This window comes from Hippocampus bargibanti, linkage group LG05 (genome assembly GCF_051943395.1).
Source record: "Hippocampus bargibanti isolate YZ-2025 linkage group LG05, ASM5194339v1, whole genome shotgun sequence".
NCBI lineage: Eukaryota > Metazoa > Chordata > Actinopteri > Syngnathiformes > Syngnathidae > Hippocampus > Hippocampus bargibanti.
Genome location: NC_142738.1, coordinates 9,434,823 through 9,460,144, shown reverse-complemented (window position 1 = coordinate 9,460,144; position 25,322 = coordinate 9,434,823). Strand labels below are relative to the sequence as shown.

Below are 25,322 nucleotides of genomic sequence, written 5' to 3'. Positions count from 1 at the left end.
CTAATATGGAAAAAAGGGAAATGCTGCCCTCTTGTGGAAAAGAAAAAAAACATTGCCAGAGGCCTCTGCCAGTGTTTTATCGGCATCAAGCATGAAAAAAACAAAACCCAAACAAATTAAGGAATTGCAATCTACGTCATATTTTCAATTCCCAAATAAATTTGTGAATGGATTAATGAGTTAAAGACACTCATACATTCCTAAGTGTGACTTTTTTCCCATTGACGCGTCCACGGGACAAAGCTTCTCAGAGTCATTTCCACTCTTACTTCCAAGTCAAAGACATTTATTTTCCAGCACGATGATGTCGAAATGAGCACCAATGAGGCTCCGTGTGTGCATTTGGGGGATGTGTTTGTGCTTAGTCGATAAGGCTATCATTCACCATTAAGCCTTAGACAGCAAAAATCCTCTCTTCATCTTCATCAGGATGTCTACGCCCAGTTACCTCCCGCTTGTACATCTGCAGAGGAAATAAATAGGCTTTTATCACTAATTATAGCGGACTTTGAAAATGTAATCCAATTCAATCATTTTCGCTGGGGGTCTCCAAAGTCTTGCCAGGGGTGGCAGTTGAGGGTAGTATAGTAGGCGCAAGTGTTCATCAAAAAACACAGCAGGTTTTATTCCTCCAAAATGGTGTTTCATATTATTGTACTGTACGGTACTGTAAAATTGTGCTCCTTTTCAGAATCAGAATCATCTTTGTTGGCCAAGTTTGTAGAACACACATTTGGATTTGCAAAAAGAGGCACTATACAGTTCTATTTGAGTTACTGTTTAGAGATTTAATGGTGACGGGGGAAGAAGCTGTTTAAATGTCTGCTGGATTTGGTGCGTATGGATCGGTAGTGCCTGCCTGATGAGAGTAGTTGGAAAATGTGGTGGGCGGGGTGCAGAGGGTCCAGTAGGATTTTCTGTGCCTTTGTCTTGGTTCTTGCAGTGTGCAAGTCCTCGAGAGTGAGTAGAGCGGTGCCAATGATTTTGTTTCCATCCTAGCTATCTGTTGAAGTCGGATTTTGTCCATTTTTGTGGCAGTCCCGAACCAAACACAGGATTGATTCGATGACTGCAATGAAGACCTGTTGTGCACTGCCATCTTTTAGTAACGGTGTGTTTTTGAATATGATTGGGGAATGTTTTAATTCAAATGTCTTCCATTCCATTTTGCGATCTGATTCATCGTCACAATGAACGCAGGGAGTTGTGCTGGAGCCTGTTCGTCATTTTCGGTATGGAAAGGGGGCAACCTGAACTGGTTGGCAGCCAATCGCAGGGCACACAGAGACGAACAACCATTCGAGCTCAGACTCACGTCTAGGGACTATTAAGAGTGTTCAATCAGCCTGCCATGCATGGTTTTGGAAGATGGAAGGCAACCAGAGTACAGTGAGACCTCAACTTACGAACTTAATTGGTTCCCAGACAAGAGTGTGTAAGGCGAAAAGTGTGTATCTCAAAAAACGATTTCCCATAGGAAACCATTAAAATGGGAATAATCCGTTCCCGGGTTTCCATAAAATATACTTTTCAACTAAATAAGCCTTAAAACTACACACAACATACCTTGTTCTATGTATAATAAATGTGCTATTGTATTGTAATGAAAGAAATACACTGCATTGTATCATAAAGTCACTTTATTTGCATTTGTGATGGTCATTGATGGCTTGATGGAATGGCCTTGAAGGTCGAAGGACAAACGGAATTGCTGTTGTGAGAGGCACATTACATGAGGACTGTCATTAAAGAAATAAACTGTGCTGTAAAATAAAGTTTTATGTACCTTTTTGATGGTCGTTGATGGCTTATGGAAGGAGAGTCACCTTCCATAAGGACTGTTGATAACTTAACCTCTGGTGCTGTTCGGTTGTGTGCTTCCGCCGAAGATCACTCCGCCAGCCGTGGTGGGTGTGTATTATGAAAATAGTGCTTATTATAAGGTTTAATTTTCTGAAATTTGAAGTTTGTAAGACGAAAAGTTTGTAAGATAAGGTGTTTGTAAGTTGAGGTCTCACTGTACCCATAGAAAACCCAGGGAGAACATGCAAACTCTACACAGGAGGGCCAAGGCTGGAATTAAACCCGGTAACTGCATTTTAACTTGGATGCGCTAAGTTCTGGTCTGCGCAGGTTTAATAATATTAAAACGTTCATAACAATCGGCAAAAATGGTGAAATAAATTGTTAAATTCGCCATTAAACTGTCACAACTTTGAAGGTTTATGTACAACTTTGCAGGTTTCATTGAATTATGCTTGTACGTACATCATAAGAAACTCGTTTTTTTTTGTGTGTTCTTGCTTGGCTGACTGAATCGTTAGACACGGTTCGGGCATATTATACAATACAAGACAATACAATACATATTGATTTATATCGCGCTTGAACAACAGCTGAAGCTGGAACAAAGCGCTTAACATGGACAGCTATCGTAAACAGGGAATAAAGTAGTCACAAAGATAGGAGAAAGCACCAGCACTGCAAACTATAACCGCATGTGAAGGTGATAACTAATATGCTACACGGTTCATGCAAAATGAGCTTGAATTATCTTCACAAAGGCTTAACTTTTCATCCCCTTTGGATTTGAGCTTATTAGATGTGCTTATAATACCGTACAGTGTAACTAAGATACACTTACTGCTTAATATTATTTGACAAAACAAAAAGGTTAACAAGATGCCCAACAAAGCCCTCAGAAGTAAGACGGGGAACAACAATAAAAAAAAGTCCCTGCTTAAACAATATCATTTTCCAACATCCTACAGCGGCGAAGATTCGTCAAAGTCATAAATTAGCATTAGCGTCTTGCCCCTCCTGCTCCCTTTTCATCAAATATTATTTAATGAATATTGAATAATTTATCAGGCACGTGAACAAAAGACAGAAGCTTGAAGGGTGAGGATGAACGAAAGGCGCACGCTTGATGAAGTAATAAGGCTCTCCTGATGAAACGTGTAATGAACATGTGAAGCTGACCCCAGTGTGAACCGCTCGGGTCAGGTGATTGTGCCGTGTTTCGCTCCTGTAGGTGACACTGTAATTAGACTTCACATTATATCATGGAGTGTCATGAAGTCGCATGATGAATAGTCTACGGTGTGACGGGCAGAAGACCAGTCCTGGTGCTGGAGTCCATGTTTGGGCTCTGATTACTGCATCGGACATCATTACACTTGATTTAAATAAATCGTGTGTATCTATATATATGTGTATATGTATGTGGCTATATATGTATGTGTATATATATACTATGTAAAACATCTGAAGTTTATAATACCTTTTGATTCCCCTAATGTGAAAGAGAGATCAATATTAACCCTTTCATGCACCTCTGGAACCCGATAACATAAACTGTGCACTGTAGTAACTGCTGTCCCAAAACAGGTTCAATAAATCAGACAGAAAAGAGTGGTAACGACATTGGAAGTGAATAATTCCCATTAATATATTCAGATTTAATGATGAATTATAATCCACTAAGAATGTCCGGTAAAAATTAAATTTCCCTAACGACGGAGGAGAGATGAACTCATTGACTTCCAGCCATTTCCAAATGAGTTTTGGAAGTATTTTTATTTTGTCTGATAAAGATAAGAGGCTTTTAATGTAAAATATATATTTACCGTATTTTCTGGTATATAAGGCAGACCCAAAAGCCTTGATTTTCTTCAAAAGATGGCCCTGTGCCCTATACGCTGGTGCGCCTTATATATGAAATAATATTGAGCCACAACAGGTGTCGCAACTACTCGGTTTCCGGAAGAAATAGTGCACGGTCCATGCTGGGATATATAAAACGTGACCCCAGGCTCTATTGTAGCGCCTTATATTTGGAAGACTTTTATATAAATGTATATATTATATTTGGAAAATGGTCTTCACTCATTGAAGGTGTGCCTTATAGTTCGGTGTGCCTTATATGGAACAAGTTTGATAGTACACAATTCGTTGGTGGTGCACCTTATACTCCGGAATATACACTATTTATTTGCTGATATAAAATATATATCTACATAGGATAAGCTTTATTTTCTTTTCACCATAAAATACAGCCAAATGGAATAGTCGCATCCATTCAAAGAGACATACTGAACAATGACCCACAGAGGAATACAGGACTTGCTGCCTGCCGGTTAAATTTGCCTCTGACACTGCCTTGATTTCTAAAAAAAACAAAATATAAAGAACGGGGCACCAATGTAAGGTTCTGTCTGGGGGAGGGAAAACAGTATTGGTTTGCAATCCACGTAATAGTATGAGATTATTTTCTTAATCTTTATTTTCAACTCAAAAGCTGTGCTGAACTCGATTCCAAAGTGTTTCAAAATGATTTTATTCACTTAACATGTACGTATATATTGCATATAAAATTAGTCAAACGATTAATCAGATATCGGAACTTAACTACTAAATATGAGAATTGGCATTGGTTTTAAAAAAAAAATCCAAGATATCATGCAGATCAATAATAATATCTACCTATCACATATGTCTTGATAAGACGAACTTGGCAGAGTTTTAAACACAACTCTTGTCTTATCATGTCCAATGTCTTTCTTTGAATATGACCAAGAAGGGAATTCCATCTAGGTCATTTCGCCGCACTGCTGCATTTTATATTTTGCGTGTCTCATCGTATCAGCAAATCTCGGCCGCATGCTGAGCCTCGCCTATTCAATCATTGCTAGCAAGTCAACCCTGGCCCATGTCCAAACTCTATTGATGGATTTCCGCACTATCATCGAGGCCATTTCAGCCCAATAACACAAAGCTCATGCGTGCGCATATTCAGCACCCGTCTACCTTGCGTGTGATGAATGGCTCGGCTGTCAGGATGGTGAAGGGAGCACGTGTGGAAACCGCATCTGGGATTTGGTTGTTGAATAACCGCCCACTCGACAGGGGCGTCTCTTGAATAATACAGCCGCATGGCAGTGTGTCGCATCTCCTTTGGCCCCACGCTGGCAACGCTTGAGCAGTCGCAGCAGGTCAGGGTACTCAGGACATGGTGCAGCCAGCAATAATCATGTCTGGAAGCCGTCATGGCACGTCGAGGTGGGGGGGGGGGGGGTGTCATGGAATAAAACGCAAAGATCTTTCACAAGTGCGAGGTGTACTCCATTTCCGTCATTTAAAAATGTTTTGAGCCCATCAAAAGAGCTCTCTTTCAATTTTCCCACCGTTTTGGAGCCTATTTGTGCAAAACAGACTGTTTCTAATATTATAACTCGCATAGCTGCACTGAACAAAAAAAATATTAGTATTATAAATATAAATAAATAACTGTCGCCACAAGGGGACACAAGCCATGTGATTGTGCCGGTCCCATGCCCGATGGTTGTGTCAGGAAGCGAATCCGACGTAAAAGCTTGGCCAAAACAAACATCTGAAGCAAACCTCTGAAGATGGAGGACACTGATTCGCTGTGGCGACCCCTTGAAGGGAAAAGCCAAAAGGAAAAGAAGAAGATGATAAATATAAATAAATAAACACAACAGTTAAACCTCGGTTTTCGACCGTCTCAATTTGTGTCCAATTCTAAGTTTCTATGCCGTTGTATAAACTGAGCGCACCTGAATGCGGCACTGAACTATCCTCCACTTCCTTATACGTCAGAACTAATCATATGACTGTAAAGTGACCTTGAGAGTTTTGAAAGGCGCTTATAAGTGAAATGTATTTTTATTCTTATTTCCCCATACGTCACCTTGTTTCGTGCCTTCCTCATTGTGACCGACGCAATTGTATTGTGTATGTTTTTTTTTTTAACCGAAGAAGCAGACATGTTTGCCTGAGATCTCTGCCAAAATTGGTCAAAATCAAACATGTCACAGTTTGTTTTAAAATATTTTACAAATAACCTGCTCTTGTATTGCATGTGTGTACAGTTCATGCTGTAAAACAGTGCTTCTAAAAAGTTGTTTTCGAGACTTGGAACGGATTAAACATTTTTACGTTGATTATAATGGGAAGTGCGAACAAATCGGTTCTCAAACAGATTTTTGGAACGGATTATGGTTGAAAACCGAAGTATCACTGTACTTTCTAAGTCTGTGTTTAATAGCACCCATCCACTGCCGAGATGATCCATCCACCCCGCGGCTGAATCTGATCAGACAGAGTAGAAATTGGACATTTAACAGTGTTAAATTGTGTGTTATAATTAACTGTTCATTTGTCTCACATGTCCTACTACTTGGAGGTGTTGTTATGCAAGTAGGTTGCTGTGCAAGCTTGTGCGTCAGACTTTATAGCCCTTACAGAGAAAAAAATAGGCTCTGAATGGAGCTCTTATCTGTTGCTCATTTGATAAAATACATTCTGACTAAGTAGCCGTATTTTGTTCAAGTGGACTGAAGGACATTTGAAAGGTCGCAATGGCAAAATTGAACCCAGAACTTTAATGCAAATTCATCTGATTTCACTTTCATTTCACCACTCCGGCTTTGTGTTCTATTCCAATGGAGAATATTTTTAGATTCATTGACCACGTCGGGCCATTTCTCTTTCATGTATTGACCACGTTTCCGAAAGGTCGATTGTGCTACGCTAGTAGGGAGATAAAGGGTGGGGAGGAGGGCTGGGTGCGAAATGCAGTCTTCATTTTAAATCAAAGTTGTTGCAATTAGTGGTGGGGAAAAGAATTGGATTGGCTTCGCTTTTATTAGCGTCGCAGTGGATACATTTACATTTCATAACAGCAAAGTGATGAAAGGAAGAGGAAAGAAAAGTAGAAAACAAAATACAGGAGCTGCTATAAAGGCAGCCACTCTCGCGGCGCCATTTTGAAGTTGAAATAAAAACAAAAAAATAACTAAATAACAAATAATGTGACATAGCACAAAAGACACAGACAGTCATTCAATCTTAAGCACATTCTGGACCCTCTTTTGGAAAGGAAGAAGTAGAAAAATAAAATACAGGACCTGCTGTAAAGGCAGACACGCATGCGGCGCCATCTTAGAGGCAAACACAGCAACAAAAAACCTAAATAACTAATAATGTGACAACACAAAAGGCACAGACAGTCATTCGATCTTAGGCACTTTCTGCTCCCTCTTTGATGTATGAAGCAGTTTTACATGAAAGAGGAGAGGATCAAAGCGTCCTTTTTACTAGTGGATCAGGGACGTCAGGGTGGAATGTCCATGTCTGCTACAAGCTAAATGTTAAAAGCAAACACAAAGCTGTAGCATCCATTGATGAAAAGAGATTGTCCCACATATCGTAAATCCGCTTCAATTCCAAGCCGCCACAGTCCCATTTTCCACATTTTGTGCGGAGAGTGTAATGTGAGATCTTTCTCACGTAAAATTAAAGTCATGGCTAAAAAAGGAAGCAAAAAAAAACGTTGGAGAACGCTCTTCAAATCCAACCACTGAATGGTTCATTGATTAATGTGGAGGTGTGTGGTCAAACTTTGCTTTTCTATTTTCTCAACTCCAAATTTCTTCTTTTCCTTTCAGCTTTTCCCTTCAGGGGTCGCCACAGCAAAGCAATGTCCTCCATCTATCCCGGTTTTGTGCATCCTCTTCTCTCACTCCAGCTACCTTCATGTCCTCTTTGACCACATCCATAAACCTCCTCTTCGGTCTTCCTCTCGGTCTCCTGCCTGGAAGTTCGAGGCTCAGCATCCTTCTCCCGATATAGTCGGTCTCTCTCCTCTGGACATGTCCAAACCATCTCAGTCTGGCCTCTCTGACATTCTCTCCAAAGCCTCCAATATGAGTTGTCCCTCTAATGTACTCATTCCTGATCCTATCCAACCTGGTCACTCCCAAAGAAAACCTCAACATCTTTATCTCTGCTACCTCCAGCTCTGCTTCCTGTCTTTTCTACAGTGGCACTTTTCCCAACTTCAAACAAACCTCCTTTTTCCTTTTGAGCGTTGAAGGGTTTTCATGTGCACCTAATGAACTGATGCGTACACCCACAGAGCTATTTTTATTATATTTTCTCTTCCCCCTCTCTCGCTCACTGTTTTCTTCACACACTGCTTACCCCGGCGACATTTGGCTTGAGTTTCTCACCGCCTTACGTCTCACATCTTGGGACGCTGACACAAAATAAATGAAGACGCGCAGAAGACGACGATGCAGGGTTCAGAGTTTGAAGGCTACACAGCTGAGGTGTGAAAGCAGTGGTGTGTAAAATTGCCCTGACAGCCGCACCGTTGTTTCAGCATCTCATTGTGAGAGTGCATCAAGTGTACTTGCCTGTTCACTGTCACCTTGTCCTCCACCTTCTCTTTGTCATACGGCATATGAAAGTGGTTTGAGTATCATGTATAAGCCCAATGTTTGTGTTTGTATTATTTTTTTTTTGCCTTGTGGTGTGTCATTTCGTTTGCTTGAAATACTCCTGGATATTTTTTGACCTGTGTGGAAAAGGAGAGAGGTGACCTGGCAAGCACAGCAAAACACATTACTGTCAGTGTGATACCTGTGGTTTCTTATCACTTCCAACAATCAAAAAGTCTAAGTGGTTTATTTATTTATTTTTTGCATTTTTTGTCCATTTTGTTTGTGTCTTTAAAAAAACTTTGAGGCTGTGATTTTGGCCATGCAAGAAACTAGACATCTTAATTAATTCACTGCCTGAAATGTGCAAAAATGTGTCCACTCCAGTGCCAGGATTTTTGTCATTGTCACTTGAATTCCAGGACCCGTAGAATATTTAGTTTTAGGACTACATAAATATTCAATACAGCGTTAAAAACCGTAGACTCTCTTGTTTCACCAGAAAAAAAGAGTTAATTCCTAAATTATATGGGTCTGGAGTTATATAAGCTTGAAATGAAGGCGGCTGTCCAAAATACAATGCAATACGTACATGCATATTGGTTTATATAGCGCTTTAACAACAGCGCTAAAATGGAAAAAAGGGAAATGCTGTCCCCTTGTGGAAAAGAAATAAACATTGCAACAGCCATGGCCTGCGCTTTATCGCCAACCAAGCATGAAAAAAACAAAACCCAAATTCGGGAATGGCGCTCTACGTCATATTTTCAATTTCCAAATTCATGAATGGCAGTGAACGAGTTAAAAGTCAACATATTATAGTAAAATAGACATTGTAATTGCAATGTAGAAATAGTTGGGATTCTCTTGTCCCTGCCCACCCGTCAAGCGTGAAATTAAACATTCATGTAAATTTGTTGTCTATTTCTAAAAATCTGTCAGTTGGCAAGCCTTCCTCCGCTGTGACAAAATGGCAAATTTGCATAACAGCCAAAAGGTTAATTAGTTAGTAGAGACTGCGGCGGCAGCCTTAAGAGTGCCTTAGTGTCAGCCGCGAGTACATGCACGTCATGCACAGAATGAGAAGAGGGTGTTGGATTGTTTTTTGTTTTCTTTTCTCCAGTCCAACTTCATTTCCAGGCGTGCGGACTGGGGAGTTAGGTTAGCTTTGCCGCTTTAGCGCATTTTGTCGTCTGCCATGAGTGTGCGTGTGACATTGAGAGAAGGCAGAAAAGCAACTCTGAGTGACTGGGGGAAAACGATCCTGATAGGACAACCACAGTGTATAAAATGTTTTGTATTTATGACAAATCTGGTGAATAACATATTTTCTACTAATAATGGAGCTTCCGAAGGCAATGTGGAAGTTTTGACATTTTTGAGAGGCAATGTATTCATTTTCTTTCTGCGCAGTTTTAAACCTGCTCTATAGTTGATGGCAGTGTTTCTTACAGTGGCGGGCACTCCTAGGCCTTCAGTAATCCTACGTTTGAATCAATCACCTGGGAGTGTGGCGTGACATTACTACACATCCACTAGAGGGTACTGTTGGCCAGGAAATAACTTGAAGAAACTTAAATGACAACCGACACCATTTTTTTGTTTCCTAACTGACATCAGAAAAATGTTTTATAGCATCTAAAATACCCAAAGCACGCAGGCTGATATTTTTACTCAAATGCAAAACACCAATAAAAATGAGTTAAAGTGTCCCAAAACTACTATAAAATGACCCCGGAAATCGCAAATTGCAGAAGGTCCCGCCCCCTTGTTCGTGTCGTCACGCCAGGACGTCTTGCCTCACTCTAGAATCAAAACAATGGCTTCAGATTCGGAGAAGATGCTTTCTTGTTACTCATCCAGTTATGAATATGATTCAAATAGTTTTGAAGAGGAAAGCATCAATGTTTGCAATCGATTAAAGAAGTACTTTCGTATCAATTCGAGCCGTCAGGACTCCAGTGTAGTGACCCAGAAAATGCACAAAATGGCGCCCAAGCTCCGTTGGAAATTGGCTGATTTGTCTGCTGGTAATTTGTGTCAACGAGAATCAAATAATAGTCTTGATGCAACACACAACGATACACCATCGGGTTATTTATGTTATCATATAGATAAACTTTAACTATATGAATTAAAAATACGGTCGTATATTTTGCAACCGCACCGATCGGATAAATTGACACCTTTCCATGTGGCCGATTCCGCATTCCCCAAGCAAACGTGAAAAGGAGGTGGGCGCATTTCCCCTCAAACAATTTCTCAGCATGGTTGAGAGTTGAACCACATCTGCCCGAGAGCAAACAGGAAGGTGGTTGTCTCCTCACAAAGCCTTGCTGTGAACGAAATAAAATAAATGAGGAACGGCTTCCTCCAATGGGCTGCGTCTCGTGTTGGCCTGCCCTGCAGAGAGGCAAGGTTATTCACATGAAAGATGGTGTTGAGATTAGTGAGCCCTGCCTCGCCTTGCCCCAATGTCCAGCAACACCGTGCTGTGTGATTTATGAGAGTCGTGATATCTGCGCTCGCCGCATGAATAAACCATGTGGCCAGAATTAAGCTCCTGTTAAACGACGCACAGCATTTTCCCGGGAGCCTCCGAGTGGGACTCCCTGTCAGGAAAGTTGTGTTTTTGTCTTATGGCACTTTCATTAGGCCGCTTATTGATGGCAAACGATGGAATCTTCTCTCGCCGACCTCCAAATTGCACGTAATGAATGACTTTGGAGTTGAAGTTGGATTATATTAAGTTGGGTAATGATTTGAAGGCTGAGTGAGTGAAAGAAACTAATGTAGACAGGGAAAAAGAGTTAACCACAATGTCAGCTGCGGCCTTTGGTCCGTTTCCACCCCAGGACTGGAGCAACTAATAATGGGTTGAATTGACTGTTGGTTGACTGATGCTGTTTAATCTGTCGCATGTATGGCAAAACGAAATGCAGTACTTGGATGTATCCAGTGGGGATGCTGTTGACACTGAAAAAAAAACAGTGATACCTTGGTTTCCGAACGCTTTAGCCAGTGTTTGAAATAACGTCTGCCCGGATGCCCAAGGCGTGTAACTTTTACACTGGGCGTACAACTTCCAGAACCTCTCTGCCCGGGTGGCTGACAACTTTTTCCAGGGGGGAAAAAAAAAAAAAAAAAAAATTCAAATCAAACGTTTGCTTTTTTCCGATTTCTAAATATTCGTTCGGGTGACATTTTGGGTCGTTTGGCAATTGTTAATGTCGGTTCGTTTGGCAATTGACATATTTGGCAGCCAATCAGAAGCCTGCATCAAATAACTTTGTGCCCGGACTTTCCCCAGCGTTATCAGGTCGTGCCTTTGCATATCATTTTCAAAAGTAGACGCACAGAGAACACAAGAAAAATGGATAAGTGGTTAGAAATCAAGCCAAAACCTCAGCCCCAGAAGAGAGACTCAAAAGAAGCTCACAAAATTTATGACTACAAAATTTAAACGTGCATTGTGAAAAGAGGAGTTTACATGCAAATATTGCAAATATTGCACTGCACAACCTGCCGGGAAGTGTATAGACAAACGACAACTGGAGCAAAATCATCAGCAAAGGATATTTACGACAAATTAAGCAAGGGAGCATTTGTGGTAGATACATCAATTACTTAATTTTAAAGTGTTGTTATGTAATATATTCTGATTATCAATCCTTAATACTTCACAACAATGTTTTTTTTTTTTTTGCGATTAGTCGTCTTATTGTGTTTCAAGTTGTGTAAAATCGGCCACGCAAATTTATGGCCGGGCAGGCAACTTTTCAGAGTTGTCTGCCCTGGTGTCCGATAACTTTGTCATGAGTTTCAGACACTGCTTTAGCTAATGAACTTCTCGCCTTACAAACGTTAAATTCGCGAGAATATAATCTTGGCATACAAACTATTTTTTGGGGAAACGCACGGAGCGCTACAATGAGTGACGTGTCCTTGGAGAACAAGCCGGTTCTTGGAGCTCCCGAAATGGCAGCCGGCTTTTTTGCCCTCTATTGCCCACCCCCAGTCTTGGGTTAAAGCTGCACGTGATTGGTCATGATCCGTAATAGAGGAGGGAGGGGACACACACAGCAGGGGAAGGGGTACAGAAACAGAATCACACACACAAAAGGGAGAAGACAGAGCTTGAAACAAAAAACTAAAGTGAAATGGTGAGAAAATGGATTTGTTTCAACTTTATTGATAGTTCAACGGCAGAGTGTAGACTGCAAAGTTAAAATATCCCATCAATCAAGCTCCACAAATCACCCGCACAAGCCATCTGTACAATTTAAAGAGAACATACAAGCAAGGGAACCAGCTGTGAATGAAGTTTCTAGTGTGTCTGCCAGCATCTGTTGCTGTTGCAATATCACAACTTCCAAGATTTACAACCTTCAATTTGAGTCAGTACACGTATGGAGAGGTAGAAAATAGCAGCCGAGCCATTAAACAAGTGTTTCGATAAACAGTGTTTTTCACAGCTGGTAGCGGGAAGTCGAGAGTTCACTTTGTAGTTGTGTTGCTTTAGTTGTGACATAGCTGCGTGTCGATGCCTCGAACGCATCAGACACACGTTAGGTACGCCGCTGATGCAAAGGGAAGCACCACCGCCTCGCTAATGAGCCCTGACTCTTAATGACATCCTTCGCACATCCACCCCCCCCCCCCCACCCCTCTTACCTCACATACGCCACAATAGTGCAGACCAACGCTGGTGATCTCATTGGCACTGCGTGCTGCCTCCTTACACCTGTAACCTTTGGATCAATCCAGATCTGGCAGCTCGGAAATCCATCAGCGGTGATTAGCAAACAGATTGAGCAGTGGGATGAATTCTCATAAAAAATGTATGTCGGCGCCAGACTCACATTTAGACGATTGAAGAAAGACAAAAGCACCTCGCTGATCAGGAATTCTCTCTGTAGCTCCACGCAAGATTGCAACTACGCGTGATTTCTTCCTCTTGACTTGCTTATGTACAAGCACATTTTAAATAAACGACCAACAGTGAGATGAACCTGGGATATTATGTGCGATCCAAAAGAGAGGATGTTGGCCCTCTTACCACATTCATGGAGGAGTGCAGGGGCTGGCCAGCTTGGGGACACGGCGTTTAATTGCATTACACTTTTAATATGTCACAATCTGAAGGCACCCAGCTTTAATCATGCAGATGTCTCTGCTGACAGGCATGACAAGAGACATGGTGGGGCTGGTAGCGGGAGGTTGGGTCACCTAATGTCATTATCATACCTGTCAACCGGCCGTATTTTGCCTTATTCTGTACCATTTTTGCACATTTTTACAGGTGTACGGCATACAAGAGCGTTTGTATGGGAAACGCAAAAATTGTAAAATTTTGAAATATCTTTGATTCCGTTTTCATCTTTAAATATTATCAGTAATATTCTAACGAATATCGCTACTCGTAAAAAGCTAAGTCAACTGCCGAGAAAACAAGTCGGTGCGAAAAGCCTCGAAGAAACGAAAGTTCTGAGAAGACAAGTTCTGGTCAAGTGGAATTTTATTTTGAAATCCGTTAAAAGACAACCGACACTACTTTTTTGTTTCCTAACTGACATCAGAAAAACGTTTTATAGCATCTAACATACTCAAAACACGTAGGCTGATATTTTTAGTCAAATGCAAAATACCAATAAAAATAAGTTAAAGTGTCCCGAAACCACTTCAAAATGACCTCGGAGATGGAGAGTTTCAGAAGGTCCCACCCCCTTGTTCGTGACATCACGGCAGGACGTCTTGCCTTGCTCGAGAATCAAAGCAACGGCTTCAGATACGGAGAAGATGCTTTTTTGTTACTCATCCAGTTATGAATATGATTCAAATAGTTCTGAAGAGGAAAGCATAAATGTTTGCAATGGATTAAAGAAGTCCTCCCGTATCAATTCGAGCCGTCAGGTCTCCAATGTAGCGTCTCGTAAAATGCACAAGATGGCGCCCAAGCTCCATTGGAAATGGGCTGATTTTTCTGCTGTGAATTTGTGTCAACTAGTATCAAATAGTAGTTCAACACGCAACGATTCACCATCCCGTTATTTATGTTGTCCTTCTAATTTCGCCATCAACACGAAGTTTTCAGATCAAACAAAGTACCCAAAATGCATTGTGTGTTGCTTTCTCAGTCAGGGGCGTTAGATGTGACATCACGTCAGGCATCGTCATCAACTCGAAAACAAGACTTCCTGAATATTCAGCGTGAGTCTTAAATTGTAAAATATAGCTACAGTAAAGTCTCGTTATATCGATATTCTCGGGAGTCCGAAAAAATATCGACATAACCGGGACTATCGATATATCCGACCCTGCGCGCATGTAATTTTCTCCTTGCGTTCTTAGAAATAGTATCGTAATAAGCGGTACTATCGATATAACCGATATCGATATAACGAGACTTTACTGTATATGCCATGGAATCTTTGTAAAATACGCTCAGTAGTAGTCATTTGAATTGAAATGATTTTACAAATTATGGACACGGTCCGGAGACGTCGGTTATCCTTTAAATTAAACATTTTACCCTGTTTTTTTTCGGCGTAATATCATTCCTATTTTTTTACAAACATTATACATTGTAGGAACACTAATTAAAATTATTTAACAAAATTTCTATGTTAAAAGTATTCATGTAAACATGACTGCTTTTAAAAAGTTACAACATATTTCTAGCAATAATCAAGTATGTTCTTTGCTGTAGGGCATTGTTGCTTTTTTTGCTGTGGACAAATTCAATTTGTCCACAGCAAAAAAATAATTAAAATTCAATTTGTCCACAGCAAAAAAATAATTCAAATTCAATTTGTCCACAGCAAAAAAATAATTCAAATTCAATTTGTCCACAGCAAAAAAAGCAACAATGCCCTACAGCAAAGAACATACTTGATTATTGCTAGAAATATGTTGTAACTTTTTAAAAGCAGTCATGTTTACATGAATACTTTTAACCTAGAAATTTTGTTCATAAAATTGCGCAATAAAATATTACACACGCGTATGTTTTTTTTCTCAGTAAGTAAGGAAACATTGAGCCGTTAGTAAGGTCACAGTGTCTCGCAGTTAGACAGGTATGCATTGTTTCTCTCTTTAGGCGGGAGGCCGAGGGTGCCCTCGCCTAGATTCTCAGGTTCTGTTCTTGTACTCTACAGCGCATAGGGCGTCACTCCATTGGGCAGACAGAACAGTTCCCTTGCTTTGTGTGAGCTCCTGTAAGTCATTTTGCTTCCATTTAAAATCTACATCACAAATGTAGGAAAAGGTTAAATTCATTTCATCATTATTGGTTAAAAAAAAATAACAGTAGAAATCAGTGTATTGGAGTTAACGGACCTGAGTGAGATGGCAACGCAAGATGGCCGGCGCCGGCTTCGCTTCATGCTTTGTCACCATTTTATTGTGTCAGCACACGAGAAAGGTCTGTCTTTTTAATATTATCATCAGAATCATCTTTATTGCCAAGTATGTAGCACACACAAGGAATTTGTTTCCGGTCTAACACGCTGCACTAGTATCATCAGCAAAAAAATTGCACTATACAATTCCATTTGGGCTACTGTTCAAAGAGTTAATGGCTTGGGGGAAGAAGCTGTTTAAATGTCTGCTGGATTTGGTGCGCATGGATCGGTAGCGCCTGCCTGAGGGGAGTAGCTGGAAAAGGTGGTGGGCAGGGTGCGGAGGGTCCAGTATGATTTTCCGCACCCTATTTTGGAGTCTTGCAGTGTGCAAGTCCTCGAGAGTGGGTAGGCGGTGCCAATAATTTTTTTCCGCCGTCCTAACTGTCCGTTGAAGTCGGATTTTGTCCATTTTTGTGGCGGCCCCGAACCAAACAGTGATGGAAGAACACAGGATGGATTCGATGACAGCCGTGTAGAAATGTTGGAGCACCTCCTGTGGCAGGTCATTATTCATTCTTACAATGTATTGAATAAACTACATTACTTTGTTTTTCATTTGGCAGCCTATCTTTTGGATGCACTAATTTTTGCCTTAAAGTGTTTATCGGTTTGAAATAAGTAGGAATTGTTGCTCACTGTTGCCAAAGGACTCTTTGTAGTTTTTCAGAACCATATCAGGAGAGCACTCACAAACTGTGGGTACCCTCAGTGGTCATTTAACATATGTCAGAAAGAAAGAATAGGGAATGAAAGCAATCATTCTGAAGATACAAAAAGGAGAGGAGTAGCAGTACCTTACATTGCAGAAATTTCTGAATATCTACAAAGAATCCTTTGGCAACACAAAATTCCTGTGTAATTGAGAGTTTTGAAAGGCGCTTAGAAAGAGGAGTCCACGTGGCTTGTAGCGGTTTGCTTGTAGCTTTAGTTTTATTGAATAAAACAAAGGTTTGATTTGAAAAAAAAAATCTTTCTTTTTTTTCTTGAAGAAGTTGTCGGCCACCCGGGCCGAGACGTTTAGAAAGTTGTACGCCTGACGGAAAAGTTGTACGCCCCGGGCCTCTGGCCAGACGTTATGTCGAACCAGTGACAGTTAGCATAGTGATTGCGCAATCCATGGTGAGGCTCAGCCGGCTGCTGCCTCACCCCTCGTCTACTTTGTATTTGAACGGTAAATATGAAAATTCTGCGATTTTGAAAAAAATACAAAAATGGTGAAGTTAAAAGGAAAAGAACGTTAAAGTACAAATCACTAAATAAATATAACTGCCTAATTTATTTTGTCATTTTATATTTCCATGATGATAGGTGAGGCTGTGCCTCACCTGCCTCCCCTGACTGCACGTCACTGTTTCAAACACTGCTTATACACCTGAAAATATGGTAATTAACCTCTTAAATCTTCATTGTATCTTCTCACCTTTCAATTAAATTGGCTGGTTAATATTGTATAATATAATAATAATAATAATAATACATTTAATTTACAATATGGCATAACAAATCATATACAATCAAATTATATTTATTGTTTTTCATTTCTATTTATTCACTTTGTCTTGAATAAATAAAAATTAATAATTCAATCCATTTCATTGCTGAAATAAAAAGCACGTTTTACTCGAATGTGGCCATTTATAGGAGCGAAAAAAGTATTCTTCTTATTGTTTCTACCAGCAGTAAAAAAATGTGAATTGATTATTAAAATCGACTGCATATCGTATTCTAGCGGAGTCGTTTCCTTTGCAGGCAAGTCGTCAGTGACACAAAGATATGTTAAATGGGCTTATTAGGGAGGGCAATGGAGTGTCTCTTCACGCAAAAAGAAAGACGCTGAATTATTCATTGGGCCAAGAGACAAAGCAGTCACATTGTGATTCTGAAGAATGGCAAAAAATGCCCTTTGACCTCACGTTGCAATAATTAGGAGCAATCTGTTTTAAGGTTGACCACAAACACAAACGCCGCTGTATCTGTTCCCAATGTAGGCTTTGTTAATGAGAGCACATCATTTGGTTCCGCAGTGTTGCTGGCGTTTGAAGTGTGAACGTAGTTCATTGCGGCTGCCCCTCTTGATTTAATGCAGCCTTTTATTTCTTTTTTAGCAAAGCGCTGGAAACCAGGTAGGAGGCACAGAAGAAAAGGAAATGAAAACTATGATTGGACGTGGAGGCCGCACTGAATAAATTGGCCTTTCAAGAGCAGCTTATGTGAATTATACCCCTGTGGAGAATCTCGCAACCGTAACAAATGTTTCAGTCTGTGTGTGCGAGCGTGGTATGTGTATGTGTGGATGTCGTCTGAGTGTCATCATAAGCTCATTAGTTTTCTTCTTGCCAACAGATCTGTGACCTGTCATCACTTCTTCATCCAGAGAGTGTGCATCTGAACAACAACAAAAAGAAGCTTCCCTCCCCTGCCCTTGTGTTACTACTAGGTGAGTGTTAGGTCACGTTCCTCACGCTATTAGCTGATGTGTTATTGTTTCTATCTTCAAGGGCTGACATCACTTTGCGTGTCGCTTAACACACACACATCCACACACGGGAGAGCGCAAACCTCAGCCAAGTTTTAATGTTTTTCACCTGCCAAGTCGTCTGTCATCTCATGAGCCAAACATTTCATCCATATCCATCATATATTTGGTCTACAACCTGAAAAAATATGACGACCAGTAGATATTTAATCCACATTGTTTTTAACTCATTCACTGCCATACGTGTGCGAAACAATGTGTCCACTCCAGTGCCAGAGTTTTTGTCATTGTCACTCAAAATCCAGAACCCACATAATATTGAGTTTTAGGACTACATAAACATTCAGTGCAGTGTAAAAAAAACTTAAACTCTCTTTTTTCATCAGAAATAATGAGTTAATTCCTCAACTTCATGGGTCTAGAGTTATATGAGCTTGAAATGAGGGTAGCTGTCCAAGATACAATGTAATACATACATATTGGATTATTATTATTATTATTATTATTATTGAAAAAAAGGGAAATGCCACCCCCTTGTGGAAAGGAAAAAAACATGACTATAGTCCACAGCTAGCGCTTTATCTGTACCCAAACAAGAAAGGACAAAAAATTCGGGAATGGCGCTTTACGTCATCTTGTGAATTCCATAATAAATTTGTGAATGGCAGTAAAAGGGTTAGTTTTTTTGGTATTTTTTTAGGCGAGGGTCCGTTTTGAATACATCCATTCGTCCATTTTTTTTTTAAATCAAAAGCACATATTGACACATTCCCATTTGATTGATTGTACATTTTTCATTGAAGCTTACCTGCATGTTTTTGGATGGAAAAAAACCCACACGAGAATGAGGAGAAAATTAAAATTCAACACCAGCCAAGACTTAAACGCAGGAACCTAAATAATGTGGGGTGTGACTGCTAATCATTAATCCAAATTGGTGCTAAAACAAAAAAAAATAGAAGATCTGGATTGATAGATGGGTAGATAAACAATCAAACATTTAAATGAAAAATAGCGAAAGTAGCCTGCATACACAATCTGAACTACGAAAAAAAAGGAACGAAGCTATTTTAAGGAACAATAAGTGCTGATAACTGACATTGTTTGCCAAACAATAGCATTAGGCAGCACAGTGCTTCAGTGTCCGTATTCTCTATAAAAATTAATTGACACATCCCTGGAAAAATTCCAACTATAGGGATGCGCACATGACTGCATTTTCAACAATGCGGGGACAATATCTTGAGTCGTTATTTTTTATTATTAATTTTATTTTTTTATGAGATGGCAAACAAGGCCAGTGAGTTGCACTTGTGGCTTACCGTTCTGAAGTTTCAGGTTTGAATGGAGGCCTCCACCGTTCCGAAAAAGGATTAAATTAAACTGTTTAACAGATGTTGTTGTTTTATTTTATTATTATTATTATGATGATGATGATGATTATTGCTTCCCATCTACTGACATCCACACTGAATCAACAGTATTTCTGCCGCTTGCATCCAAGTGGTCAACTCAGTTTTGCATCTGTAGGCCTTTTGCTAACAATTTCACACAGAATTCTGGACCATCACTTTATTGAGTCCTGTATTTACGCCCTCATCACAAACAAGCAATACGCATATTTTACATCTGAATAAAAGCGATTGATATTATCCTAATTTGTCATGTTACATTTATTTTAGATTGACATTAATATGTGCGCGAGCCTCATGGGGCTAAGCGGCTCTGGGAAAGGATGGATGGAGGACGTTAATATTCCTGCCAAATGCACAATCAAGATAGCATTTGTTCAAATGTTTGTATCACACAATGCTTACACTGAGAAAATAAATTAATAATAAACTACGAATTCAGACAAGAAAAAAAAGAGATAAGAGGTATTATTAAATATTCCCTAATCGTCGCAATGATTGATGATGTCATTCGAGGGTGGTTTGTTCCAACGAGCTTTATTGGAATTATCCCAGGACAAAGATTGGCCCATTATAATAGTATAAAAAAAACTCATTCACTCCCATTCACCATTTTTTTTTTTGCGAATTGAAAATATGACGAAGAGCGCGATTCCCGAATTTGTTCGTTTTTTTTTTTCATGCTTGGGTGCCGATATAGCACTGGCCAGACCTCTAGCAATGTTTTTCCCTTCCACAAGGGGGAGGCATTTCCCTTTTTTTTCCCGTGTTAGCGCTTTGTTCCAGCTTCAGCTGTTGTTAAAGCGCCAAATAAACTAATATTGCATTGTATTTTAGACACCCGGCCTCATTTCAAGCTCATATAACTCCAGACACATATAATTTAGGAATTAACTCTTTTTTTTCCAGATGAAAGAATGGTGGCTAAGGTTTCTTACGCTGCATTGACTCTTTATGTAGTCCTAAAACTCAATATTCCGTGGGTCCTGGAATTCGAGTGATAATGACAAAAACCCTGGCACTGGAATGGACACATTTTTTGCACATTGTCTGGCAGTGAATGAGTTAATCTTTTTTTAAATGGATTTTGTTTTCGGAAACTTTCGTTTTTCCATATAGTTTTGACATATACGACTTAACCCCCAGAAGAGTAATTCCACTCAATTGGCAATCCTTCCACCGAATGATTTTTAGTCCCCTCCCTCAACATCTCAACTCATGACTTGGATAGGCGTGGCCGACTTTAAACATTCACATAATTTTTCCACATTACTTTTAAAACTCTTACCAGGAAGTTTCACACCAGCAACTGCAAATAAAAAAATTAAAAAACAGAGCGATTCGGGACATTGACACTTCATGTAAGAGTTCCCGTGGCCCCCCATCACTTGTGAGGTGAGCCAAATATAAAATGACAGGTGATGTGCCCATCCACTCATCCAGAACATTTGACGGTAAGTGGTCTCATCACCAAAGCAGTAAAAACATTCTTGTCAATAGAAAAATTCCCCTCTTGTGCGTAACTCAATTATTTCAGAGAACGGTTCGGGAATATAAAAGCATGTGTCTCTTGTAACAGACGTACACCTTGATTAATCGTCCTGTTAAGGAAATGAACATGACAGTAACCTCTGGCTGCTCGGATGGACTCCTTCTCAGAGCAAGTGAAGCTTCGATTGATTTTCCCCTCAATTCTGACTGAACTACATGTGCCAATCAATGCAGAAGATTAGTCCAACATGCGAACGCTGATGTCATCTGATACACTCGCTCGGATTGTTGAGCTCAATTCAAATCAAGCGCCGAAGCATAAAAGTATTCGTCCACACGGTTATTCCTCAAAGATGGCAGCCTTATAATAACATGACAGCAAGGGTGTCAAGACTTCTTTTGTATTCCAAGTGGTAGTTGCTTCTAATACGGTCATTCTCTCCAAGCCGGATGTCGGTTAAGCGCTATTACGGCTAATAGCATGCAAGGTATTAACCTATGCCATGCTGTGCACGCTCATTCTTTATAGTTAGTCCCCATTTGCTTGAATAAGACCTGAGGAAGGAGGAGATTCATCACTGTCACTTCCTTCCCGCCGTACGTTATCTCCCGTTGCGTGTACGTCTAATGAAATAAGCTACGGGTCTCAACAAATCACCGTCTCTGTCACTGTCGCCGTTGAAGGTCGAAGGTCTCTCCGAAGGAGACAAAGCATGGCAACGTTGTATTTGGAGGAAGATATATTCCATCAGGGACTGTTTTGGCGGGGAATTTGCATTGCTTTGTTGTGTCTCGGTTGTGTCTCGCGAATGAAAATACTTCTGCAAATATTAAGAGGAGGAAATGACAACATCTGTGGAAGCATCCGTCTTATGAAGTCATTATGTCTATAACGCATTTGAACATGTTCAGACCAGTGGTGGACCTTTAGGGCCTGCAAGGCCTTCTCTGCTGGCCTAAAAATATCTGAATCACAGACTGATGTTTATTAGGTTTTGTCCATGAATTCTTATTAACTAATTATAAATTTTATTTCATCTTCCTTACATTAATTTTCTCTGTTGCGCTGCTTCTCGACGTGTGTTTTCGTATTTAAGCACTTAACCAATCACATTTCAGACATCATTTGTTACCAGGGTCAGAAATCTACCTGGATGCCTTCACAATCGGTTCTGCAGGCCCTGGAGCATCAAATTTGTCAATTTAACCAATCTGATTTCGAGTCGGCGACCCAAAAGGGGTACCAACGCCTTCAAGAAGTTTTTACAAACTCTAACGTAGTCACTAACGTCTAGTCACGAGCCAATCGTAGTTTGCGAAAACTGCTTTGATCACAAGCCGCTAGTTACAAGAGCATACTAGCAGAGCTAGCACACTGTATCGGTAGTGAGCTGCATCAGCAAATATATTTTTGTTTTGATTTAATAGCAGTTTTGTCAACCCACAATGACTGAAGGAGGAGAAGATATAGATTTGGTTGGAGATTTACTAACTGGTTGGGGATAACAGGAACAATGCTAGTGGGCCTTAATCTGCAGTACATCTGCACCAAAAATCTAGTAACTACTCATTTGACGACAGTGAGGTTGAAAAACATAGCTAAAAAAATTGATGGTTTGAAAGAGGAGTAAAAGAAGCAATTTTTGTAAAACAGCAAACCTCTTCACTAAATCGCCATGGTGGTTAAAAGGACAACCGACGTCTCCGGACAAGTTGTGTCCATAATTTGTAAAAGGGCTTCAAATGACTTCTACTGGGCGTATTTTAATAAGATTCCACCGCATATAGCGATATTTTACGTTTTAAGACTCGCTCTGAATATTCAGGAAGTCTTGTTTTTGAGTTGGTGACGAGTCCGTACGTGACGTCATGAAATGACCACCCCCTGACCGAAAAAAGACACATTGTAGCAGTCCTTCATCCACGTCAATGGATTTTGCGGTACATGTTTGGTCTGAGGACCGTGTTGCACCCATTTTGTGCCTCTTTTTTGGGTGAGAGATTTGCCCCAAATGTTGCCTCAAAATGGCACAAATAAATTATTTAATCGATTGCCAACATGTATGCTTTCCTCTTCAGAACTATTTGAATCATATTCATAACTGGATGTGTAACAAGAAAGCATATTCTCCGAATCTAAAGCCATTGTTTGGATTCTCCAGCAATGCAAGATGTCTTGGCGTGACGTCACGAACTGGGGGCGGGACTTTCTGAAAATGCCCAATTCGCAGCTCAATTTTTTGCAGATTTTGGACACTTTAAGTCATTTCTATTGGTGTTTTGCATTTGAATAAAAATATCATACTGCGTGTTTTGGGTATTTTAGATGCTATAAAACGTTTTTCAGATGTCAGTTACAAAACAAAAAAGTGACGTTGGTTGCCCTTTAAAGGACAACCGACGCCTCCGGGCAAGTTGTGTCCATAATTTGTAAAATCACTTCAAATGACTTCTACTGGGCGTATTTTACTTTTATTTTTAAAGATTCCACCGCATATAGCTATATTTTACGTTTTAAGACTCACGCTGAATATTCAGGAAGCCTTGTTTTCGAGTTGATGACGATCCCCACGTGACATCACGTCTGGAACGCCCCTGACAGAGAAAGCGACACACAATGCATTTTGCGGTACTTTGTTTGGTCTGAAAACTTCGTGTTGATGGTGAAATTAGAAGGCAAGCACATAAATAACGCGATGGTGAATCATTGTGTGTTGCACCAAGAGAACTACTTGATATTCGCCGACACAAATTCCCAGCAGACAAATCAGCCCATTTCCTACGGAGCTTGGGCGCCATCTTCTGCATTTTCTGGGTGCTAGATTGCTGTCATTGACGGCTCGAATTGATATGGGAGGACTCCTTTAATCGATTGCAAACATTTATGAAATACAGATGACTGTTTAAGAAACCTTATCCTTGAACATTAAGAAAGGTCGGTCAGTTATTTCCTGGCTAATGGTACACTGTAGTGACTTGTAGTAAACCATACCAGTTTTTTCAGTCTGGAATTAGAACGATTCAGATGACACACTACTGAATGCCTTGCGATAAAATCTACGGTCCACCACTGATTCACATGCAAGTCTCTTGTTGTAAACTGCTGCATGAAAGTAGGATGTCATTCCACGTGTTCCCCAGTTTCCTCCTTTTCCGCTCGAATGATACCAGAGTGCGCATGTTCAAGCAGTTATTTTTCAGGTGAAGATGATTTAGTGCCTCGGCGAAGGTCTGCTCTTTGTGATTAATGTCAAACGCATAACATTTTTGTTCAACAGATTGCATTTGCATTTTGTATTCGACAGTCAAAGAATAGCTGCAGAAGTCTCCTGTTAAAATGCAACACTGGGTGTGCCGAGTGAAATGTGGCGAAAAATGCATTTCCGCCGGCTTTGCTATTCATTTTGATATTTTTTTACTTGTTCATTAAAATGGATTAATAATTGGTCTATTGATTTTTACCTGTGTATTTGTATGTTTACAAATATGTAGAGAATAAAATAAATACATGATCGTGTAATGTATTCTAAGCAATACCATAGAAAATAAGAATTAATTATGATTCTGACGAAACATGATATTTTTATTCCCCGAAGTTTGGCCACCGTTGGATTAGATAAAACAATTGTCTTTCGAAATGTCGTGTCATGGCTGACTGATCCTATCACAGTGCGGTGGAATATCAAAAGGTCAATCACTATCCAGTTCAGGACCCTGGTTCACTGACTATTTGTTCATCTTTCAAAGTATGGGAAATAAAAGGAATGTTATCACCACAAATCTTTTGGTAAATGTTGTTCATGAACTTTCCTTACAGTCTAAAAATGTGACATCAACAAAACAACTTGGCTTCATGCAGAGGTGGGCCGTCAGGGCCTGTAAGGCCTTTTCTGCTGGCCTAAAAATATCTGAATCCCAAACCAATATGAATTACATTTAGTCCATGAATCCTTATTAAATCATTCCAAATTGTCTTTCAGCTTCCTTTCATTACTTTCTAGATGTGTTTTTGTATTTAAGCTTTTAACCAATCACATATTGGCCATCATTTGTTATCAGGGTCAGAAATCTACCTGGATGCCTTCACAATTATGATTTTCTAGTCACATTAAAGGACAACAGACAAGTTGTGTCCATAATTTGTAAAATCCCTTCAAATGACTTCTACTCAGCATATTTTCCAAAGATTCCATCGTATATAGCTATATTTTTCGTTTTAAGACCCACGCTGAATATTCAGGAAGTCTTGTTTTTGAGTTGACGATTCCTGACATCACAGAAGGAACGCCCCTGA

General features: G+C 40.0%; 1 protein-coding gene across 4 annotated transcripts in view; it reads left to right on the top strand.

Annotated features, from left to right (window-relative positions):
• megf11 (multiple EGF-like-domains 11) overlaps nucleotides 1-25,322 on the top strand; it is a 146,935-nt gene that overhangs the window by 5,040 nt on the left and 116,573 nt on the right. For all 4 annotated transcript variants that reach the window (XM_088996437.1, XM_088996438.1, XM_088996436.1 and 1 more), the window contains exon 2: nucleotides 17,993-18,086. The gene's annotated coding sequence lies outside the window, so the exon portion shown is untranslated. The remainder of the gene's footprint in view (nucleotides 1-17,992; nucleotides 18,087-25,322) is intronic.